At 29.3% G+C, this 21,407-nt stretch overlaps 2 long non-coding RNA genes across 2 annotated transcripts; both read left to right on the forward strand.

Moving 5' to 3' along the window:
- The first annotated feature begins 7,363 nt into the window (after nt 1-7,363).
- LOC127069867 (uncharacterized) lies at nt 7,364-9,551 on the forward strand. The gene is made up of 3 exons (XR_007783768.1): nt 7,364-7,657; nt 7,751-7,835; nt 8,327-9,551. It is a non-coding gene; the product is annotated as an uncharacterized LOC127069867 (long non-coding RNA).
- A 1,153-nt stretch (nt 9,552-10,704) lies between these two features.
- On the forward strand, nt 10,705-17,298 carry LOC127069866 (uncharacterized). Its single transcript, XR_007783767.1, has 6 exons — nt 10,705-10,842; nt 10,999-11,169; nt 11,250-11,349; nt 11,429-11,585; nt 11,719-12,146; nt 17,186-17,298. It is a non-coding gene; the product is annotated as an uncharacterized LOC127069866 (long non-coding RNA).
- Nucleotides 17,299-21,407: the final 4,109 nt, after the last annotated feature.

Genomic DNA, 21,407 nt, shown 5'->3' on the forward strand with positions numbered 1-21,407 from the left:
TAATCAATAAATGTGTATACTTTATAACTATTTGTCATCAAACCAAATCGTACCGCTACTGTATCTTATTTATTACAAAACATCACGAAATTCACATCACCATCAGCGAAGAAAATAAATGTAAGAGATTGAATTGTATATCTTATTAAATTATTAGATAAGGAAAGAAAAAGAATAAATTAGTTGATTATGTTATATAAGTATAATAAAAAACACAAGAGGTCATTGAGCTTGCGATCCCTGTATTATGAAACTTTTTTTTTATAAAAATATAAATAATTTTTATTTGACAACATACAATAGTATAAAAGTCTGTATAACGGAATTACAAAACTAATATGCCTGCCACACTTCTACTACACACTTCTAAGAAGTTTGCATTTTTATATAAAATCTGGAAGGAACTACAAATTTTTCTAAAATTTAACAGTATCTTAGAAACAGATCTATTGACATGAACGATTGGACTCGTATATTCTTATTTTATCCAAAGCTCATTAAAATGCACGAGTGAATTACTGTAGCTTTTCCGTGCGAGCATCGTGAAACGCATTTCATTGCGTTTGAAATATAATAGTTTAGAAAATCTAAGCATCATCAGCTTCCACTACACAACAAGCAAACAATCGTCACGAAAATAAAACAAACACCATTCAAGTGTGTATATATAAATTAATAGTGGGTATACAAGCTCCTTTTTTGCCACAAATTTCGAGGGTTGAAACAGGCATTGTACAAAACTTCTTTTTCGCGAAAGATGTCGAAAGAAGCATTTACTATGTACATATTACAATGGTAATAGGCGTAGTTACTGACTGATTTTGATGAACAAGATCTTATTTTAAAGATGAACGTTTAATCAAAGACGGCGCTCTTTCGAATTTTTGAAAAGGCTTTATACTTTTGCATGATATATTTTCAAAGAAACATTATTTTATAGTGAGATTAGTTTTGTGTTCATGTTTAATAGAAATGAAAAGTAAAGTTTAAAAGTACTTATAATTAGAAAACTTGAAAATCTTGGAAAAGTAATTTATATTATTCCATAATAATGTTTAGAATATACTTGATTGAGTCAAAACATTGAAGCTTAGATAGATCAATTTTAATAACAATAACGATCGTTAAAATTTTCATGATATTATTATCAGTGTATATAAAACATTTTTTCATGAACCAGGATTTTAGAGCAATAATATAGAGTACAATTTCTATTATTCAAACTTATTTTTGAAAATGTGCAACATTTTAGATTTTATGATGATACAACTAGAGATTTCTAAATTACTTAAGGAAAAGGAAGAGACTGATAACATCGAATTCGAGAGTGTTAATATCATAATCCTAGGCTATCTCAAAATATTTAACTGAATACCAGTAATGTAATGACATGCCAAAATCTGTAACTGATTACCGATAATATATTCGTAAATTATTTCAAATTTAATAACTAAAAACGCTCCTCTGCAATGTTTGTTAAGAGGCATCAACACACATTATTTGGAAATAATAAAAATTTCTGGTCTCAAAATAGCTACAAAAGCAATGTAGACTAGATATATAGAAAAGGAAATCTAAAAATACTGTTTTTATTTACAGATTTTGTAAAATTCTAATATATAAAATTAGATATTTTGTCAAATACCACACTAGAAAATATTATTATTAAATATTAAAATTTAATTATTAATTTGTTTGTTCAATTTTGCTTAATTTTATTAAATTTTATTGTTAAATATGTTAAATAGTTGTATTCTTTTATAATTTAGTAATATGTTTTATATTTCAAGTTATTATTAATACTGGAATGAAACTCCAGTATTTTGCCGATTTTAAATGAAATATTAAAACTGAAATTATTTCCTATTAAACATCTTAAATGGCTCCTAATTGATATTTGATCTGTCTGAAGCTTTTATTACCGATTCTGTGCACTGTAAAATTGATAAAACCACCCTTAAACACCGGTACTTTGCCGAATTTTTTGAAATATTAATATTATTATTTATATTATTTATATTATTAATATTATATAATTTGAAATATTAATATATATAAATAATTTTCTATTAAGCACCCTAATTCACCCCTAATTCACCCTAATTAAGCCGGACCTGTCAGAAACTTTTATAATATATATGGAATGATATATCCATCGTAAATTAATAAAACATTTCGATAACCATGCAATTCTTCGATTTCAATTGAAATATTAAAAATTGTAAAATTCTTTTTAAGCACACTAATTGTTCCCTACTTGAGTCGGCTCCGTCCAAAATTAATATTTTTTTTTGTACTTCGTAAAACCAGTAAAACAACCGTAAAAGTCTGGTACTTTTCTGAATTTAATTGAAATATGGAAAATTAAAAAATTTTATTTTAAGCAACTTGATTCACCTCTAATTATGCTGTACCTTTTCGAAACTCCTATTACAGATTTTGAGCAGCATAAATTTATTAAAATAATACTGAAACTCCGCTACTTTGCCGATTATAATTCAAATATTATAAATTAAGGAATTTAATATTAAGCACCCTAATTCACTGCTAATTGGAACTAATCAAAACTTCGATTCACCCTTAATTGAACCGGTCCTGTCCGAAATTTTTGTAATACATCCTGTGCACCGTAAAATTAATGAGACCACTCAGAAACCCCGTTACTTTGCCAAATTTTTCGAAATAATAACATTTACAAAATTTTCATGAAGCATTCTAAGTCTCCCTTAATTGATATGGCCCTGTCCGAAACATTTACCATAGCTTCTGTGCACCGTAAAATAAATTAAGCTACCCTTCAACCCCGGTACTTTGTCGAACTTTTTGAGATGTTAAAATATAATGAATTTGTTTATAAAGAACCCTACGTCGCACCTAATTCAGTCGGCCTTGTCTGAAACTTAGATAATAGGTTCTGCGCACCGTAAAATTAATAAGGCTACCATTAAACTCGTTACTATGCCGGAATTAATTGAAATAATAAAATTCAAAAATTTTTTTATTAGGCATTTTAAATCGATACTAATTGAGTCAGCCTTTTCCGAAAGTTATATAACAAGTTCTGTGTACCGTAGAACTAATAATGCCATCCCTTATACCTGGTATTTCGCCGAATTTATTGAAATAAACAAAATTAAATAATTTTCTATTCAGCACCCTAAATCACCTTTAAATGAGCCGGGACAGTCCAGAACTTTTATAATAGATTCGGTGTACTGTAAAATTAATGAAGCTACTACTAAACCTAAGTATTTTTCGAATCTTTTACAATATAAAAATTTATAGAATTTTTTATAAAGCACCCTAAGTTGCCCTTAATTGATACAGACCTGTCCAAAATTTTATAATACATTCTGTACATCGTAAAATTAACAAAACCATCCTGACACACATGTGCTTTGCTATATTTACTTCAGTAATTAAATTTAAAGAACTATTCTGCTAAGCATCCTAATTCGCTCTTAATTGAACCAGCCATGTCCGAAAATTTTATAATACTTTCTATGAACGGTAAAATTAACAAAATCATCCTTAAATCTCCATACATTGCCGAATTTAATACAAATATTAAAATTAAAAAATTTTTTTATTAAGTATTCTAAATTACCACTAATTTTGCCGGCCATGTCCGAAGCTTTTATAATAGATTTTGTGCGCAGTAAATTTAATAAAACCACCCTTAAAACATGGTATTTTGCCGAATTTAATAAAGTATTTTTTAAATTCTAATATACAAAAAAATTTAATGAAGTACTGGAGTTTAAGGGTGGTTTTACTTTTTTACAGCGCACAGAATCTATTATAATATTTTCGTACAGGGCGGGCACAATTAGGGGCGATTTTTGATGTTAATGCAAAATTCTTTAAATTTTAATATACAATAAAATTCGGCGAACTGTCGGGATTTAAGGGAGGCTTTATTAATTTTACGTTGCATAAAATTTATTATAAAAGTTTCGCAAGCGGTCGGCTCAATCAGAGGAGATTAAAAGTGCCTAACAAAAAATTTTTAATTGTACTATTTCAATTAAATTCAGCATAATATCGAGATTAAAGAATGGTTCCATTCATTTTACGGTACACAGAATCTACTATAAAAGTTTTGGGCAGGATCAGCTCAATTCAGTGCGATTTAGGATACTTAATAAAAAAATTCTTAAATTTTTATATATCAAAAAATTCGGTAAAGTACTGGGAATTAAGGGTGGTTTTATTGATTTTTCAATGCACAAAAGTTATTATAAAAGTTTCGGGTAATTCTATGTATCTCATGCGTGAAAAGCATAAATTAAATTACATGGCAACGGTCGGCGGTACTATACTATCGAAGATTATCAGCGGCTTGTTGAACTTTTTTATTATTCTTGGTTTAATACTATAAATCAACATACAGGATTTAAAGGCAAGATATTTCTTTTTCAAACATCATCTTCGTTTTTAAGTGATTCGTAAAATCCACATCGTGTTCGTTATGTGATTGAAATTAAGGAGGAAGATAAAAGAGAAAAAATTTATAATGGCAGTTACACGAATCAAAGAGGAATTTTTCATCGAACAAGGTGTACCGTTTCTCAAGACAATAACGTTCTTCGGGAATATTTTGAAATTATACGAAAAATGTCCATTCCATGTTTCCTCCACTTCCTGTCTTAATCGTAGTTGCATCAATTTGATATAAGTAATTATTCAATATAAGTCGACGTAGAAGAAATTATAAATTCAATGCTCCAAATTGTTTGTTATAATATTCACAACATATACTAATAAAATATTCATAACATTTAATAATATTATAAATATTTATACTATTAATGTTTAATATAATCATAATATTCAACGTTTCCTAAAAATATAAGAATATAGATTAATAAACTCATACTGCGAATTCCATTGTCAATAAATTTGAATAGGAATTCAATGAAATTGCGTCTTCGTTATCCATAGTCTCCTATGTATCGTCACATACCTTCATTAGTTATTATTCGTTTTGCCTATAATCCTATTCCCTCTGTGCATGCATTTGTACGCGTATGCATGCGTTCTGGTCAAGTGGGCGAGACTGCGTGCGCAGATATATGCGTGCGTCTGTGTATTTTGCATGTTTTGAAAATAAAAAAATTATTTTTTCACTCGTTTTCCTTGTATTAAACAATAACAGATATCTAGATAATACGATTGGTTTTATCTAATTATTTAATTATCTGTTTGTTTTTTTTTTACAGAACTATGTATCACATCGCTAATTTATTTCAATCATATAAACGACTACATTTTCCTAAAAATTTACTCTCTATTGAAGAATTTAAAAAAAATGATCGAATCATACTTTCGGTTAATTAATAATTCATACTGTACTAATTCAAAAGTAACAAGTAATTTACTAGAAAAATATTACATTTCTCTAATCGTCTATTTCTTATTACGTATAAATGTGCATAGCATTATTATGGCATTTATTATATTTCTAGCAATATAACATTTCGGATTGTATTATCCAAATGAATAAATTCTTCGAAAAGCACTTAAATAATACTTTACCCAATATTTACTTCTAATTATTCCTTAAGATAATGGTAGATATTCGATTAACCGATTAACATCGCTAAAAACAAAAGTTATAAATGGCATAGAGAGACAAATTTTCAATGAAATAAATAACCATTCCTTCTAAATACAATCTTTTAAATTTTATTTTCTATGCAATGTCGATGTTCTCTTCACGTAAACTAAATAAATTTAAAAAAAAAAAGAAAAAAAAAATTCCCTCCCGGAAAGGAAAATAAACGAAATTCGATTCTTAAATAATAAGATGATGAATAGGATATGTATATGGAAAACGACAGATAGGGAAAATCAAAAGAAGTGATATTTAAAAAGAGAAAACGAAGTTGAAAACAAAAAAAAATTTCCCGTAATAGCTGTATTGATCTAAACTTGTTAGCAATACTGGTGAGATTACAGAAAATGATATTCTCGTCGGACTATGAAAAATAATAGGGGGAAATGAATAACGCATGCTCTCAACTGGGTTGCGCCTGCATTGTGTCTGGGAGTCGGGGTAGAAGCTTTTCGATGAGAGTTGGACCAGCGAAAGTTATTCCGTTTGGAGACACTAATGTGATCAGTGCTAACAAATTCCAAAAGATGAAAGACGATTTAAAAAGGAAGACGAGCGTGCAAACGGAAGTAGCTGAGAAATGCCAAAAAATTAGAAAGTGACGTTAAGAATCGCCGACGTTCTACACTTCATGGCCTTGGTATAATAAATTATAATTGAATTTAATATTAACATTTAATACATAACTCAAGGATTTATTTTCATAGATTTAAAAATTTTTTGTACGCCTCGCTATAGAAAATTCTATAATTTTATATATGTATATATGAGTTATATTGGAGACGCTACATTATACACTATTTTATACTTTGTGTCCAATACTACGATGCTACGATATAGCAATTTATAATGTACTAAAGAAAATTGCATAGTTCTTTATTATTACTTTATACTATATTTTATCTATTCTTTTACATTTATTATATTATATTATATTTTATCTGTAATTTGTCTTTGACGTATTATCGCATAATATTAAAGAGAGAGGAAAATATAATTAGAGTTATCTGAATTAGGATATTTCTGTTATACATTTATATGTCGTATTATAATAATCGTATATATGGCCAACTGTTGCGTAGCTCTATCCTGTTTCGTAATCCCCGATGAAAATATCCTTTGAGAAATCCACGATACTAGCTAATTTGCTGGTTTGACACTAGTTCAATCGTTCCTCTGCCGATTAGTTAATCAATTGGAACAGAGATACATGATTTAATTCATTGACGAAGAGAACAGAAAAATGAAAAATAGAAGAAAAATAGAAAGGTCCCTTAACGTTCTCAACGAATCGTATGGATCTTTGATTAAACATTTCAGTTGTTGTGGTTTCAATTATTAAACGGATATTTCGTAACGTTTGCACGATACGAAAAAGTTCGTGCAATATTGAAAAAGTTTCAAGGAGATTCTGACATTTTTTCTATGTAAAGTTAAAATAAAATTCTGAATGTTGGTCCAAATTTTTCCATAAATAATTAGAACATTTGGAAAGTATATCGAAAGATTTATCGAACATTTTGAAAGACTTTGAAGTATTTTTAATAAAGATAAAACACTAAAGTTATCAAAATCTTTTAATAGAGTTTTTTTAAGCATGCTCTGTCAACGTTTAGATCGTGTAATTGGAATAATTACCAATTATTCGAAAAGAGTAATTTAAAAGTGTTCGACCATTTAAATATGTCCTATTAATATTATCATCATTAATATTATCCTTTAAATGACGCGCCTCATGTCGAAATACGATCTATATGAAGCTTATTATTTATTATTTATTCTTAGAAAAATTTATGAACCAGATCGATCGAAATAATAATAACAAATGATATTCATCTGTACATGTAAATACGTACTTATTTATAATTTTTCTTCCTAAACGACTGTGTTAACAGTGTCTCACAAGATCGCGGCGATGGGAGAAACTATTAAAAGTTTTCATAAAACTAAAATACGGAATTAACACGAAATAAAAATGTCTGAAGAGCACTGAAAGTATCTTTCCTTGACTACCGTGAGCGTGCTTGATTGATCCACATGGTAAAGAATAATGATGTTTTATTTTTAATGAAACCAATTTTCAAGGAAAGAAATGAAATTAAGTAAGAACTTAATATTTCGTTTAATGTCCAGGACGTAACGAGATGACCGGAATGCTCACATTGTTTAAACACATATGTAATATAAGCAAGAACGAGCATGGATTCCTAGCAATGCCGTAAGTAATTTTCATTTCTTTCCTTTAACAATAACGAGTAATAATAATAGCGATGAAATTTAAAATTCTGCTATAAATTTTTCATCATATTATAATATTACAATATTATAATTTCATTGCTGTGGAAGCAATGACTGTAAATATTGGTTTTCCGCAAATCCATCCCATATTCCCGTTATATCATGTTGCACAAAATCAGAAAACCGACTCATTTTGCAATTAATCAGAATAGTTACAAAAATAAATTTCATTCGATCAATCGTGATATAATATTATATGCTAAAATTTATCTTGAATACCATTCTGCAAAATTATTATTAAACGATAACTTGCTTAATTACAATTATCAATAGAAAGAGATAGAATTATGTTCGCTATCCTGTCGTAAAATCATTACATTTTATTTTTGTTTAATCAACCCAGAGATAAATTTATATAATATTTTCTCTTATACGTACGTACATCAATTCAATTTTCTTTATTCTTTTCAGACGGGACCAGGATTAAGCAAAAGTAAATATTCAATTATATCTAAAATTACGTCCAAATCATTACGTTTGATCGTTTAACGACGCGAATGTATCTATATAAGTGAATTTACATTTGTATTTTCATCTTCTTTTTCTATTTATCTTTATACTCGTGAATGTGTGAATCAGATTAATTAACCCTATACACACACACACACACACATGTAGAGATACACATACAGAACATGTGTTGATATGTTTTAATTATTACGAATGTTTAAACGGAAAACCTCTCTATATGTAGGATGTATTTAGGGTTAATAGATGTATATATATGTATAAGTATATAAGTGTGTATATGTGTGTATAATCATAAAAATACATATATACATGTGTGTGTGTACGTATTAATATTGATGTATAACTATAATTTGCCTTTGTATTCATCTGTATACATGTAGATATTTAGAAAAAGTTAAAATTAACCCCTTGCTTTCGATGTCCTCTCGAACGTTCAGAGCTTCAATTGATTTATTTATATTTGATTTAGACGAATTTGCAAACATTGAAGAAATATTCTTTTGCAAAAAAATCAATATTTTGTTCCTTATAATATTCTCGGTAGTACGATAAGTTTTGAAGGAATTCGATTACGTCAGTTTCATTGATATCTTGTGTTACTTGTAAGAATTTCTGTTTTTCTGATGGGGAGCTCTGTGGGGACGTCTGGGTGCGAAGGGATAAAGAAAGATTAAAAAATAAATTAAAATAAAAAGAAAAGGAAGAAAAATTATAATTGAAAAAGAAAAAAAAAAGAAATTAATACCAAAAAGGAGAAAACGCAAAAAATTAAAAAAGAAATTAGAATCGAAAAAAAGATTAAAATTCAAAAAAAGGAAAAAAGGTGGAAAAAGAATTAGAATAATCAAAAAAGGAAAATCAGAAAAAAGGATTAAAATGGAGAAAAGAATTCAAGGAAAAAAAAATGAAGAAGACAAAAAAGAAAAATATTACAAACAAATGCGTATTGGGAAATTGTACGGATATATTTCATATTTATATCGAGTGATATCTGTATCTAATTTCTGTGAGTCGTTGTAATAACGATGTCGCAAATGTAAACCCAACTTTTAACCGAATATTTGTTATTTCTTTAATTATTCACAATATTTGAATATTTTTAATCGGCTGTACGATTTGATTTTAATTTCATTAGCTTGATTAAAAAACTTGATTGAGAATGCGAATTAACGAAATATTTCAGGTTAATTCTCTAAGCAGTACGAGGCACAAAAATATAGAATCGAGTAAATTTGTTAGAAATTCGACTAAAAATTCGAGTAAAATTTATTAAATCATATATCGAAATATACTTATTACTATTATATTGTTTAATCAGATATAGTTGATTAGGTGTAAGATAATTTTTATATGATATAACAATCAAATTAGTAATGTTAATCATTCGTTAAACGTGATACATTTAATTACATCATTGTAATAAATAGAGTTAATTTTCATAAAAGAGTGATATTAATTATCGACATTACTGATTAAGATATTAAGTCAGGGAAAAAAGTTTCTTTTTATTTTCCTATTTTGCATTTTAATGCAAAAGCGGTTACGATTTACGATTGTTTAGAGTATAGATCATAATTAATAGTTTGAACGGACGGCAACGGTTGAATCTCCCCTTCCATAGGTCATGATCAATTTCACCCAGAATTGTGCTTCATGGATCCTTTCAAGAATGCTTCAGTTCCGTTCCGTTCCGTTTTAGTAACGATTTGCAAATAAAAATATGATCCATTAAATGTTTCATTAATTAATCATGCGGCACACAAACATTGGATTTTTATTTTTCTTCAATGATTTATGTCTGTTTTGTGTACAGTTGGTTCCTTGACAGCATCATTTGCATCACTTACATGATACCATCTATATTGGAAACGTTTGATACAGCTTTGTGCAACGTCCATTGATAACGGATTGGTCAATAAATGTCAGAAATTTCTTTAAGAGCCGGAGTGGCATCATTATCTCTCTTGTAATAAAATATTCAAATGTATCTTCTTCGTTCTTCGATTCGACCTTGCTCGAAATACTTGATGGAAGCTCGCCTTTCGATAATCGCGCGGCACTATTGCCAAATTAATTGTTTAACATTAACAAAATTATATCGGATGTCATTATTCATTAGCCGGTAGAATGCTAGGAAACATTTGAATAAGGAATGTGACGCAAAAGGGTAGAAGAACTAGGTTTCAACAATTATTGTCAGTTATAATCTTACATAACTGGGATGGTTGCTTTTGTACTGATTTCTACTGTTAATTTTATTATTGTTTTTTCTCGCGACTATTATTTATGTATATAATTTAAGATTAGAAACTAGTGCGATTTAATGTTAATATTGTCATCTGCCGACAAGTTGAAAGATATGGAAGATAAGTGTAACTCCGGGGAATCGCACGGTGCAAAAACCAAAGAACCGGACTTTCTTTTAACAAGCAACACTTACAAATCTATTAAAGAAGGTTAGTTAATTTTTATATTATTACACATTACTTCACATATTTATAACCTCTATTAATTTCTTCTTATTATAAAAGGAAAAATTGCTACTGAGAATTTGGGATAATTCTGAAGAATAAGAAAGTCTTCCTGATATCTGTTATTATATTTTGTTACAGACAGTTATTAAACAAGGAAGAAAAAGAAGCTATAGGCGAAGCGTATATACGCACCGAAAGAATAAAAAAATGATGATGCTGTGACAGATGAATATCTAGAAAGTAGAGCGTCTTTTGTAGGATCAAGTCTTTCTGTAACAATTAGAGTATCTAAGCCTCCAAAAATTATCGGTATTTTTCCTTCGAATTTATTTCCATTTTAAACTATTCATTAACTTTTGTAAATCAAATATACCTACGTTACATATTAGATGTTGCCGACGGTTTGACAAACTTGGTTCTTCAAAAACGACTAGTCTACCCTATGCAGGATTTACATGTCAATCTATAATCCTTCTGGAAACACCGTCCGTAAGTCTATTGAAAATGTTTAAGATCAACCGCTTGTACGGCAATGGCGTAATATATATTTGCAATTGAATTATTTCAGGATTTACGAAGAGATACGACAAGACTTGCCACAGCCAAAGGTGCATCAATCGCTTGTGTAGATGCCTCTCACAAGAGAAAGACTGGTCATTTTGGTCAATGAAGGACCAATGGGCCAGATTTTCTTTCACCAAACACTTTCCTATGTATTAAAGAAAGTTAGTTTTTATTTCACATCGTATGCTTTATATTCTATAACCTTTATCAATTTCTTTTTATTATAGAAGTAAAAGTTACTTCTGTGAGAGAATTACAAAGCTTCCTAATTTCTGTTATTATATTTTATTACAGACAGTTCTTGATCGAAAAGAAAAAGAGTTTATACGCGAAGCGCGTGGCGTACCGGAAGTGTAAAGAAATTGTGAGGCTGCGACAGATGAATGTCAAGAAAGTTGATCGTCTTTTGTAGGACCAAGTTTTTCTGTAACAATTGGAGCACTTAAGCTTGCAAAAATTATCGATATGTTTCTTTCGAATTTATTTGTATTTTAAACTATGCATTAAATTTTGGAAATCTAATATACCTATGTTACTTGTTTGGTGTTGCCGGAGGTTTGACAAACTTGCTTTTTCAAAAGTGACGAACACAATCAACCACTTGTATGGCAATGGTGTAATGTATATTCGCAATTGAATTATTTCAGGATTTACAAAAAGAAACGGCAAGACTTGCCAAAGATGCATCAACTCCTGTAGTGATATCGATGCTTCTCAGAAAGGTACGAATGATAATATTGATATAATATTGAATAAAGAACCAGGGGAACAATTATTAGAAATGTTCCAACTATTAGAGAAAGATATATAAAAGCTATAAAAGCAACTCTACTTTCTAGATATTAATTATTTCAGATTCTCCTTTTTTTTTATTCCTCTGGCACATCACGCGTTTCGCATATAGCTTCTTTTCTTCTACGCATAATAACTCCGCTAGTGAGCATATATAATGACAAAATGAAATAGATGATAACCTTGAATTGTATGCACGAGGAATAGTCCCGCGTAGACACAGTAATAACCGTAAGAGTAGAGTAGTCGGTGGAAAAGCAACGATGTCAGATACGCATAATTGTAATTTAAAAAAATGGGTGAAACCTAATTGTCATTCCATTTTATATGTCCCTACCTTATTTAGGTCGAGTTAATTCGGGAAAAATGTTTCTTCGTATTCCTATATTGGCTGATGACATTATTCCGGGTTCATAACTTTAGTAATGTCCAACAATCAATTTTTATCAAGCGCTTTATCAAGCGGTTATCAAGCGCCGCGCGTTTGAAAGTTGAGTTTTTGTGGAATATTTTTCGAGAGGTTTTTTCGAATTCGTGTATTTGTTTAAAAGTTATCACGCCTTATAAGTGAGATAGAACAAAGAAGATGTATTTTGAAATTTTATTACGAGGAAAAGAATAATGCCAATCCAACTTTTGAAAAAATTTAGAATCGATGCGTTATAAATGGACATCGCACATGGTTACATCAAACGTTTCCAATACGGAAGATATGATGTAGTGGTGCAAGACATAGACTAGGAACCAACCATCGGTCACAAAACAGTTCTACATCATTTGAAGAATGCTGGATATATAAAGATATCCAATGTTCATGTTCCATATGATCAAATAGTGAAGCGTTTAATGGATTTCTGTCTGCGAATCGTTATTAGGACCTAACGAAACCGATGCACTCTTGAAACGGGCCATTATGTGCGATAATCTATGAAAAGGATCATGATCCATGGAAGGAGAATCAACCGTTGTCGCGCCGTTCAAACTATTGATCATAATCTCTTCTCTAAACAATCGGAAAATGATTTGCTTTTGCATTGAAATACGAAGAAACGTTTTCCTCTAACTTAATATCTTGATTAGTAATGTCATTGGTTGATATCATTCCTTTATGGAAATTAATTCGAATTATTTCAGTAATATAGTCAAAGGTATTTATCTTGCTTAACAATGTGAATGAATGACATTACTGATAGGATCATTATATTACATATAGATTATCATACACGTAATTAATTATATCTAATTAAATGTTATAATAATAATAAATATATTTCAATAAACGATTTATCGATATTCTGTGTAGCAAAACTGATTAGAGAATTAACCTGAGGTATCAGGTTAATTCGAGCTTTTAATCAAGATTTTTGAGTCAATGAAATTAAGATCAAATTCTGTGGCAGATTGAAAATATTCAAATGTCGTAGATAATTGAAGGAATAGCAAATATCGACTAACATTTCAGTTTGCAGTTATAACACCGACATCGCGTAGATTTACGCCCGTTACAGACAGATATCACTCACTCGGAATAAATATGAAATGGATCGTTACAATTTCCCAATGCATGTTTATTTGTTTTTTCCTTCTTTGTCTTTTTTCTCCCTTTAATCTCTTTCTTTTAATTCCTTTTCTGTTTTCCTTTGTTCTGATTTTAATTTTTTTTTAATTTTCTTTTCCTCTTTTAGATTTTAATCTTTCTTTTGATTCTAATTTATTTTGTAATCTTTTTCGTTTTTTTCTTTTTGGTAGTAATTTCTTTTTCTTCTTTTTCAATTCTAACTTTTCTTTCTTTTCTTTTTATTTTAATTTATTTTTTAATTTTTCTTTAACCCTTCGCACTCGGATGTTCCCCCAGAACGATCAGAAAACGAGGAATTTTTATAAATAACGATATCAATGTAAATGATATAAACAAATTCCTTCAAAACTTATCGTATTATCGAGAATATTATAAGGAACAAAATACTGATTTTTTTGCACAAGTATATGTTCTACAACGTTTGCAAATTCGTCTAAATTAAATATGAGTAAATCATTCGAAACTCCGAACGTCCGAGTGAGCGCCGAATGCAAAGGGTTAATTTAAACTTTTTGCTAAATATTTACATCTGTATTATAGACGTTATGGGTACAGGTCCGTTATAGTTATTCATTAATATTAATACATACAAACATATACAACTACATGTACATATGTATGACCATCCAATGTAGCCAAACTTTATAATGTCGAAACTAAAGGTGCTAATTTTGTTTCTGACGTATCCACTTATATGTGAGTACTTACACGTAATTTAAAAAATGTTTTAAACCAAACTCCTTCAGCATGTGAGTAAGGGTCGAAGTGAAACAAAAATAAAATGAAAGAAGAAAACGAATACGAGAAAGTATACGGAAATAGTATGAGAATAAGTGAGATGGATCGTTAACTTCACTTATTTCATTACGTTTTCGTTCTTCCAGTTCATAGAAGAAAAAGGAAGAGCGAAAGAGATACAGCAGAGTATAGAGACAATCAAAATTAATAGTATTCAATAAATGTTTTCATTAGTATTTGTAGTTAAATATCAGTACGTGGTATAAATGGTTAATATATAATAAATAGTAAAATGTCGTGTCAGTGTTGCGTCAGGATTTATTGTAAATTCTCATCTACCTTTTTAGAATAATAATAAATTATTACGCCCACAATTGTTTCAATTAAAATTCTTATAGTTTTTGTATCAATCGGTTTAATACCTACCACTTATACCACGTATTGATAATTCATTATTAATGATGACCATTAATTTATTTAAATTACCGATTAAAAATGTTGAAAAATATTCATCTAATAATTAGAAACTTTAATTAAAATAGAAATAGAACTTTGCTTTTGTCGTGTGATATCGTGTGATACGCACGATCAGGTTTATTTTCTTCTTTGTGAAATGAATGAACGTCTTTTGATTTTTTAATTACCTACCTCCTGCTCTAGAAATATCACATATTTCGTTTGAATCGTAAACGATACAATATCATGAATTCTTTTGATATCAATATTTAACGTGAAACCGTAAAGTACTGATACAAGCGACGATTAATTCCATAAATGCTTGTAGGTGTCGTTATCTGATTGTTTGCGTCTTTGAACTTATGCGTAAAGAAAGCAGTGCTTTTGTATAAAAACAATTTTGCAAATATGGAGAGAAAAGGAATAGAAAGCTTCTTGCGGAAAGGACGATATTTTAAAATCTTGTTTAATCCCTTCGATCATTTCGAGACTATACGAATTTGTAGATATTAGAGTTTAGTCGTTCAGTAAATCCTCCGACCAACTTAAAACGTCATACGTCGAGTTTGTGATGTATCAGACGATTCGTAGGACACGTAGGATACGAGGTAATTCGCGCTTTATCAATGGTTAAGCTAACTCGAAATGATTTTCCGCGTAACAAAAGAAAAAATCTTTTGCGTTTGATTTCTGAAGAAAGGAAGATAAGGCTACGCCACGCGGAGATGACATATCGTTTGAAAAAAACAAACGAACGAATACGTATCAGGAAATTCTACCGACCTGGTTTGTATTCATTCTCAGTGATATCTGCGTGTGATGTCCGTAAATCTATGTGATGGTGTTACAAGTGTAAACTGAAATTATAGTTGACATTTCCCATTCCTTCAATTCATAACATTTGAATATTTTTAGTGTGTCACAGGATTTCAAATTAATTTCGTTAACTTAAAAATCTTGATTAAAAGTACGAATTAACCTGATACCTCAGGTTAATTCTCCATTCAGTATTAAGACACATAAATATACATTCCAGGCAAATTTATTAAAAGTTCGACTAAAATTTTGTGTAAAATTTATTATATCGAATATTGAAATATATTTATTATTGTATTCTTTAATTGCTAATAGTTAATTGCGTATAACTCAATTTTTAGATAATATAATAATCATATCAGTAATGTCATTCACTCGTTAAACGATATACTTTACTGGCTACATTATCGCAATAATTCGAGTCAATTTCCGTAAAAGATTGATATTAATCAATGACATTACTAATCGAGATGTTAAGTTAGGGGAAAAGGTTTCTTCGTATTTCAATGCAAAAGCGAATCATTGTCCGATTGTATAGAGTAGAGATTATGATCAATAGTTGGAACGGGTGGCAACGATCGATTCTGGTTCCATCGATCATGATACTTTCCGTACATTATTGAACATAATTGGCGGTTTCAAGGATGCTTTGGTTTCGTCAGGTGTTGGTAATGATTCGCTGACAGAGATACGATCCATTAAATGCTTCACGATTTAATCACGCGAAACACAAACATTGGATCGTTTTTATATCCAACCTTCTTCAAACGATATAAAACTGTTTTGTGATCGATGGTTAGTTCCTTGTCGACATCAGTCGCACCACTTACATCATACCTTCCATATAGAAAACGTTTGATGTAGCTATGTACGACGTCCATTGTTAACGCATCGGTCGATAAATATTACAAATATTTTTAATAGCTGGAGCGGCATTATTATCCACCTTGTAATAAAATTTCAAAATATGTCTACTTTATTCTACCTTATCTATAAGGCATAATAACTTTTAAACATATAAACACATACAAATCATGACCTTTCTAAAGATATGAAAACTCTATGAAAACTCTATGAAAATTCAACTTTCGAACGCGCGGTACGATCGACAAATGGATTGTTTGACATTGCTAAAGTTATGGGGCCGATAGAAAACGAAGAAACATTTTTACCTCGATCTAAATATGAAAGTGATACGTAAAATGGAATGACAACTACGTTTCACCGATTTTTGTAAATTACAATTTTACGTATCTGAAATTGTTGCCTTTCTACTGACCTCTACCATTAACTTTATTACTGCGTTTTCGTGTAACTCTTATTTGTCTATACAATTTAAAGTTAAAAATTAGTAATGTTTAATATTAATATTGTCACCAGCCGACGAGTTCGAAGATTTAGAACATAAGTTCAACTACAATCGGATGGTGGAAGAACCAGAGAACCGGACTTTCCTTCATCAAACACTTCCAAATCTTACATTGTAATGTATATCTAGCTTGTGATATAGTATAATATAGTATTGTATATACATATATGTATATATATATATGTCTATAATACATTTATTATTTAATCAAAAAAAGAATACAACAGTATCGAAGAAAGAAGATAAAAAATGATGAATTAAACCAAATAATTAATTCGACTTTAAAATCTGTTCATTAAACTTGTTAACAAATATTTATAACGACATTGATCCATAAATCACGAAGATACGAAAATATAGTTGTTTAGTGATTATAAATGCACATATGTTGCCAATATCTTGATCCTTTAACAAGATTATGAAAAATATTTGAACGTACAGTTGAACACTATCGAGTTAGATAACGATCGATTAGTTGGATTATCGATGATCACAAAATTTATCAAAAATTATATCACAAACGACGTTAGAATAAAAATTTGATGACAATCGAGAGGAATATTTTCGAACGTTAAATTCGGCATTCATTGGATCCTACATGGGTGTTCGTTTTCAACGAATATGGAATCGAACGGTACTCATGACAGGGCATTTAATTAAAAGGCCGATAGCCAGGATCTCCTCTCATACATATACATATATATATATATATATATATATATATATATATATATATTTGCATATGCATTTAATGTTTGCGTTTGGAATTTGATGTTTTCTGTGTTTCTCTTTTTACTCATTACATTCTATTGATGTATTCACCGGCAATCACGTGAAAAGTTTTATCGAGAGCTGTCAACAGTATAGCGACAACATGCTGTTCTCTAGATACTCGAGTATGTTCGTAGCATGGTATATCCGGTTCATAAAAAACAGCGATGCGTTTTGCTTCCCCTTGTCGTGTAAACTGAACTTCCCATTGCAAATAAAGAAAGAGAAAAAGAGAGAGAAAGAGAGAGAGAGAGAGAGAAAGAGAGAAAAAGAGAGAGAAAAGAAGATAGGAAATATGTATTTTCAAGCAAAATGAATCTAATATTTTCTCTTTTTCTTTCTTGTTTTTTCTTTTCTTTTTTTAAAAATATTTTATTTATCTTTTTCTTTTTCTCAAAAGAATAAAACAATCATGAACGAATAACTCTCATGTTATTAATAATTAATTGCTGATTTTAAGCGACGACTACTGAGTTCTCTTTTGAATCATCGCCAAAGATGACGGAACAACGAGTAACGATGCATTTAATCGAAGATTTATGGTTGTCGACGTCGAGAAATGATTCTACGAAATCGTCGGGCACGATTCTCCATTTCTGATCTATACATATATAAACGCATATATATGTACGTGAGTATATATATATATACATATATCATCTATATATATATATATATATATATATATATATATATATATATATATATATATTCAAATTGGCTTTTCACTGCGACTTTTGCGTTACGTTGATAAAAGAGAAGATCCAGAATGAACAAGCACTCTACGATTTATTTACATATATACAAAGACTTATATAGTATATAGGTATACACACACACACATACGCACACATGTATATATTGGGATAAATGATATTAATTTGCATCGTTACTATTGTTTCTACTTTTTTAACAATTTTATTTACTAAACTTCAATTTTATTAAAAAATAGATATACATTGACACGAATTGAAAATCATTCTCATATACATATATACATACACACATAAATACACACACACAATGAGAAACGAATTTAATTTGTATCGTTACTATTGTAATTACTTTTGTAAAGATTTTATTTAATGAAATATATATATATTGCCACGAATCGAAGATCGTTTTCTATATATATATATATATATATATATATATATATATATATATATATATATATATACACACAATAATATATATACATACAATAAGAAACAAAGTAAATTCGTATCATTATTAATATTACTACTTTTCTTTTAAACAATACTTAAAATCGTATAACGTGAATTGTTATACACATATTTTATTTATTGAGATAACACAGAAAAAATGTTTTATAAAAGAGAGAATAAACTTTATTATTCCCACTCGCTATGAACAATTATAATTCTATTTCACATTGATCTTTAATTTCTTAGACTATATTGTACCATCATTAAAACGTTTGAAATCATCGTGGACTATGACAAATTTTTTCAACTCGAATTTGTTAGATCGAGGAGAAAACTATTGGAACAAGAACTACGTATATTGTTATTATAACTTTAACCTCGTTTGACCCGGAAAACGAGGTTCACAGAGTGAGAGCTCTTCTGTCTCTGGTTTGACATCATAGAGGAAGTATAACAGGATGGAGCACCGACCGAAACCATTTACAACCCTCTCTTTTAATTTAACGCCATTCTCAGACATAGACACATATATACACAATACATGTATGTAATAAAGATATGTTGGTTCCATGTAACAATAGAGAATTTTTTAATAAATTTTCCATCGAGAGAAAAAAAAAGAAATAACTCTCATAAATTTTTAATCTACAAAACGTTGCATTGAAATTAATGTGCGATTTATTTTATCATTTCTTTTTTTTCTTTATTGTATTATTAAGAATTAATGATTAATTAATTTGTTGATTCATCGTCGTTGTAAAAATTTAACAATAAATCAAGCCAAATTTATGAACACTTTCGAATTTCTATGTTTTTATTAGAATAAATTGCGTGACATGCTTTCTCAAGTAAAAAAAATATTAAGATACAAGTTTTAGATGAACAGTATTAAAAAAAATACGAAAAGATAAATAAAAAATAATATAAAGAATAAAATGCAAAAGGATAAATATGTACGTGTAAATAAAGAATTATCTTTCAAAAAATAATCACAGTAAAAGAAAACAAGAAAAAAGGAAATTTTTATAATTTTATTTTTTTAAAGAGAATCATTAAAGTTTTAGTTTGTCGAATGTTTAATCTTTATCGGGAGTTTTATCTTTATCGCGACGAGCTTTAAATCATTTCGCTTATAATTCCTATTAGTTGAACGATATAGAGAACGAGAAAGACAGAGAGCGAGCTATATCGTGCCAATTCTCAACGGGATCGTTATACCTCTTTGCAATATGTATATTCCGAAATTATTTCGAATATACACGAAGGACGGTCGAGATAAGCTTACAAAAGCTATTGTCTTTAAGGTTAAAGCCACTTCGAATTTCCTTTCAGCGATCGTAATGAACATGCGAGTTTGTCTATCGATAACTTAGTATAACGGATTAGTTAATTATCCTCAGTGATGATCATAATTAATTATTTCTACAATTAGAACACGAGATTAAAGGCATTATTAACTATTGATAAGTATCGAATATCGATATCGATGAATATTTTCAATTGAATGAGAATTAAATGTATTTTTATCTTTTATTGTTTTGTTTTCTTTCATTCCTGTTTTCTCTTTTTCTTTCTTTCTTTCTTTTTTTTTTTTTAATTTAATGGAATTTGAGAATTCGTAAGATTTGTTTATACGTATATCTTTGTAAAGGATTATTATATATATAATAATACTAGTAATAGTACTAGTAATAATACATTCTGTATATTCTTATATAGTTATAATTATATATATTATATAATTATAATTATATATCATAATTATATATAATATAAATGTATATACTATATAATAGTATCGTTATTTCTCAAATACATATACTTCATACTATATAGATATATTGAGTGTACATACATACAAACATATATATATAATATCCATATATGTACGTGTGTGTACATGTGTTTATTGAGGGAGAGGTGGAGAGGGTGAAAGCAGGGAGAATAATCGATATACGAATGAGAATTGGAGAAATCGATGGAAATTATGTGTACTAAAGGATTTCCAAATTATATAAATCGTGTGTAGACTGCACTCGTTATTTTTATTGGTCCGATCTGGACGAAAAAAATATGCGTGTAGAGGGCGCAACGAGAGCTCACTAATGACCCCAGTCGCGTTCTTCTAGGTGCTATAGTTTCAGTAACCCGCTGTAACGTCCGTAAGAGTGTCGTAACCTCACTCGACCATCCGTAACGTCCATAAGGGTGCCGTAACGACCGTAACACGCCGTAACGTCTGTAAGGATGCAGTAATGACCGTAACCCGCTGTAACGTCCGTAAGAGTGCCGT

This window comes from Vespula vulgaris, chromosome 17, assembly GCF_905475345.1.
Source record: "Vespula vulgaris chromosome 17, iyVesVulg1.1, whole genome shotgun sequence".
NCBI lineage: Eukaryota > Metazoa > Arthropoda > Insecta > Hymenoptera > Vespidae > Vespula > Vespula vulgaris.